Genomic DNA, 5,452 nt, shown 5'->3' with positions numbered 1-5,452 from the left:
ACAACTACGCGGCTACACTAAACTGAAAAATTTTTGTGCTTGTTAATTTAAATAGAAAACAAAAATAGAGAATTGCAAACGCAGCATGTTTTTGTCACGTGCATTGATCCACTACTTCCTCATGGCACATACCCTGGCTATAGTCATTTGATACATTTCCTGGAATCAGAAGCTTTTTTAATTGAAACAATTCTCTTGCTGGGATTGTATAAAGCTGGTCTGTCCAACTCTAATGGCCTACTGCAGTTGCTGTTTCAATCAAAAGCCACATGCATGAGACAAAATCGAACTTTTCATGACGTTGCTGTGACTTATTGCAACAGGAACTAACATCTAAAGTTGAAATATTTGGAAAGTTTTCATTATTCACAATTAACAGCTTTTAAATCTTTCTCTTTTACTCAATTTGTCTGTCTGCAATAAACCTATTTGCGACTATTTACTAAGAAGAGTTTTAGAGCAAAACAGGAACATGCTATGTCATGAAGATTTCGCATAGCTTCACCGTCCTCGCAAATGACATGACCTGTCATTATTGTGTTGGGAACCGTAAGCTAAGAATAACATAAAACGTTCGTTTTGCTACAAAAAAGAAAGAAAAGTTTTTTAAATATGAGATATCATTTATATCAAGATTATTGTTCTATTTCGTTTTCTGATAGGATTTTACCAGCAAAATATGTGCAGTAGGCTGTCTTACTTGTGTTGCAAATAATATGAAAATAAAAGCCAGCTATAAGCTAGTAATGTACTTACAACCACTTTAGGTTCTGAGCTCCAATCCTTCTAATTTAGGCATGTGTTACATCACGTGCGTGATTGAATCGGTAATGAATAAATAATATTACCATTGTGATCAACACATTGATCGTGACATCACACACTTCTCAATTTAGAGTGGAGTTTACCACTTCCCTCTAGCAACATTCTTATAGGCTAGTGCTTGCGAGATAACCTACTACCCCTGCCTGCTACGCAAATTTGATGTGCTTTTGAAATCTTGACAGCACTTTGTCAATTTTTCTTGTTCTTAGGAGAATCATTACACTGTATTGCATGTGGTAACTGATAACGTGGTAATACGGTACGATAGTAGGTAAAATCTCAAACACAATCATAGATTTAACAAAGAAAAACATAAGCAGTTTTATCCAGTATGCGTGCACCACTTCTATCCAGAAAGCCTCAAAAATATATAATAAAAACCAATAAAAATTGAATGAGGCTGCACCAGGCATTTAGTTAAAGCGCAAATCAGCAAAGAGCTCCAAGACAAAAATATTGTTAATATTGACCAAAATGTGATATTTAGCCGTCGAAAAAGTAAAAGATCAATAAATAGACTGCCTTACTATTGTCAATAGCAAAATTGAAAACTGCAAGGCTTTGGCGCTTCCGTAGAACAACCTAGGTCAATGTGCGTGGCAACGCCCTGGTGCGTGGATTTAATTTCTCAAGAGCGTCGCACAATAACTTCGCTTCTATCTAAACTCAGTTGCGGTAATAAAACGCTTACAGATGGTATTATTCACCAACTTGTGCATTCATTATCATCATTAAGTTCCTTCCTCGTATTGAGGGTTGGGTATAATGCGCCATTGTTCTACCATGAGTTGTTCGTACTGCACTTTCATAACTAAATCTGGTCTATTTAGTGATGTTTGTTGTCCAAATCATTTTTGGTCTGCCTTTGTTTCTTTAACGTTTATCTTCCATTCTATTACAGTAATGATCTTTGTAACGAGTTTTGCTTTATTGTGTGCCCGAAATACTTCAATTTTCTTCTTTTGACTATTTGTAAGAGAATTTTGCTTGAATTGAATTTGGATAATACTTCATCGTTAGTGATTTTTTGTTTCCAAGTATCTTTTGTTTGTTGTTTCCTTGTGCATTAAAAATTATTATTACGAAACTGTGGCAATTGATTATGATTTAACAATCACATAGCGCAATTATTTCTCACTCACTTCGTCACGAGATAAATGAAAGCTGGAGACGCAAACAAATAAAAAAAAATACTATCGCTGGGTGCTTCACAAGTCCAACAAACTATTCTGAAGGAGTCACATTGCAACAAAAAAGTTTGAAAACATTAACTTAAGTGCTGCGTCATGAACACTTTCATCTCTCCGAATGAAATTAATTGTGTCACAATAATGCACATTGTGAGTTTCTAAAATTTTACTATTTTATTTTAAGTAGTGTTGTCAACTAAAGTGAGTTTCTCGCGAACCACTTGAAGCACACGTTCGGGTACCACAGTTTGGGAACCACTGGTATATGGCAATCATGAAAACATATTCACTTGCCAGAGGTTTATCTGATGTTTTTATGAGTAGGCTAATTAAAGTGACAACTTCACAGTTTTTCGCTGTTATCTGCGATCCGCTGTGTTGCATCTGCTTGTGCTATTTGAGGCTCTGCCATTGCTTGGGAAAGTTTTTTTCAATAAACTTAGACTAATGTTGGTAAGTTTCATTGCACAATTCGTTTTTTGTAAGAGTTCTGGTTATAATATTAATAGATTTCACATGTTAATTTGAAGGTTTCGATTTATTAGACGTTTTAAGCCGTTTTACTATTGTGGTGTGATTGTTAGATCAAAATGTATATGTTAAATCAAAGTTGAAAGTCATCAAGCGGCTGCCATCGAATAATTACAATTTAAGTTATTCGAAACGATTTAAAAAAACAACATTACGTTATGTTTCACAAAAACATTTGATTTGATATAAGATCAAGGCAGCGCATTTTAAGTAGAACCGAAAGAAGAAATTACGAAATGCAGTATTTTTTTTGTTTCGCACATGCATAGCCTACTGCATAGCCTACATGCATCAGAATAATTGGCACCGATTCATGTGGGACTCACAATTAAACAAAATTCTTTTTATTCGAAATCTTACAAAACCAAGGCAAAGATTTTTGGCAGTGGCGATTTTGGAACCACAAAAGCTTTATCTTTGATTGCAGTAAAACACAAAAGCACTCTCGCTTGGACTAGCTTTTTATCATATTTTGTGTAAGTTACTTTTTGTGTGTGTTAGTGTATTATTATTTTTGAAAAGGCTACTCTTCGTTCATCAAAACTCAAGAAACATCAAACTAATTTGACAAGACTTTGCTAGGGGAATGAAGTTTTTATTTTAACTTTGAAGACAATCTTTTGAAGTCTTTAGGTCAATAGAAACTTGCCTCATTAGCAGGGTTGTCAGACAGCTTTTGAGAAAAAGAGCCAAACAATGTCGAAAAAAGGGCCAAACTGGGTAAAAAAGAGCCAAATTGTTCAATAATGTTAATAACATTGCTAATAAAACATAATAACGTTAACAACGTCAATAACGTTACAATATTGCAACAACACAGTCTACATTCTACAAGAACAATTCCAAATCTTTATCTTCTACAGTGTTTCCACTCGAATCTTTGGCATTGGCATAAACATTGTCAGCTAAACACTGTCTAAAAAATCGTAATAACACTTTTCAGTCTCAATTTCCGAAAGACATTTATTTAAATAGCTAGTTTGATAGTATGTGCCAACTGCTTTCAAAAAGAGCCAAATATTGAAAACAAAGGGCCAAGGGGCCAAACAATTTTTTTGGGGGCCAACTACCTCTAAAAAGGGCCAATCTGGCAAGCCTGCTCATAAGTTTAATGTTGTGCATGTAGGCTATGCAATTGTAGCCTACTATATGTTGTCACAACCGGCAAAAATTAAAATGATTTATGCGGTAAGTCTATATTTAATCTTATTTGCTTAGCAGGGAATTGATTTAGTACTTGCACGTTCAGAGTAGGCTATCGGTACTGCTCTTCAACATTTGTTTTCTTTCATGCACTTTTCAGAGCTGGTGTTGCAATTTTATGTAAGGTTTGCAAAATTGATGATCTACGTTTGAAAACTGCTAAGCCACATTTTGTGGAAACTGAGTCATCACCAAAATCATAAAATGTGTTGTCTAATAATTAATACAATACATAAGCTCCCTCAAACTTTAACTTATATAACGACTTAATTTCGCTATAACACGCGCTGGTGTTTGCATAGAAATAAAAGATTTAGTAACTTTGAAAGATGTTAACTTGTTTTTCTCAAAAGTTATATTTTATGACTTAGTAGTTCTTTAAATCAGGTCTTCAATTGTGATTGGACGCACATCAATTGACAAGCTCTTTCTGCACTTTGGCCAATATAAGGCAAACGATTATTTCGCTTCATGTGTTGAACTGTGGACGTGATTCATGGTCATGGACAACTATTGTTTGGTAAACCCCTATGCGTTCTTTCCTACTATTGCACCCACCATATAGGCTACCCAAGTTGAAAAGCGCTGGTTTATTGTAGCCTACCGTACAAACACACGTTGACTTTCAAAAAAGATTTACACGGCAGACACGAAATAAGTCAGACAAAGGTTTCCAACAGTGTCTAACACAGCGTTTTAGCTGCAACAAATGCCAACTCACAGTATTTACAGGAAATAGAAGGCATTGTTTCAACAAAATAATTATTGACAAAGTTGCTGAAAGAGATTTTTGAACGCTGTTTGCTCCTGGTCCATAAATGTTGATTGAAATCATTCGCTCAAAGTTCAACTTTTTTCGTCACGACATTTTGACTTAGACCAGACTCCATACATGGAGTTGATTTTAGTGTCTATTTCAAACAGGCTATTACACAAAAAAAATACTGTTAACCGAGTCATAATGCAAAGATTTGGCAGCTTTCAGTGATAATATCTTTTATGTGACTTCGCTCACGTACAACCGTGATTTTGCCGTTTGCGACTATCCTGTGTAAAACGTAGCATTAAGCAAAAAATTAATAGAAAAAGTTTCTAGCAAAACGGATGTCTGACATCAGATGACAGTTTCTTTCTACGTTGTAACGTTCCAGTTACGTAAGTAATAACGTGCATCCCCGACTTCAAAAACGAGAGGTTACTGATACCTACCTTGCCAAGAGAGTCAACTTAGCTTTATTTTATACCGATTGGGCAACTCACGGCAGTTATGTCTGCAGTAGAACAAAATGGCTGCAAGCCTATACAAAAATATAGGCTATTACTAAATTAACTTTGAATGGGGAAATAGTGCATTATTTGTAACCTTTTGGCAGCTTGTTTCAACTATGGCAGCCTAAGGTAAAGGTTAACGTTAGAACATACAAGCGCGGCAATTGCACGATTGGAACTATGAACTACTGAGTCTGATGGGACACACGATTTTGCTTTCCCAAATCTTTCAAAAAGCCTTTAATAAGCTCCCACCATGGTATGGTATAACGATAAATGAAAGAATATAACTAAGTAATTATTTCGTACAAAATTTGAAATTTATAGGTCTACCCATGTAAACATTTTATGTTAGGCCTATGCGGCCCACCGGTTGGTTAGGCCCCTAGGTAAGATTTCCTGATACGAAACATCAATTAGGCTAGTTTTCAGCT

The sequence above is a fragment of the Aplidium turbinatum genome, chromosome 15 (genome assembly GCF_918807975.1).
Source record: "Aplidium turbinatum chromosome 15, kaAplTurb1.1, whole genome shotgun sequence".
Taxonomy (NCBI): Eukaryota; Metazoa; Chordata; class Ascidiacea; order Aplousobranchia; family Polyclinidae; genus Aplidium; species Aplidium turbinatum.
Note: the sequence above shows the minus strand (reverse complement) of the source record.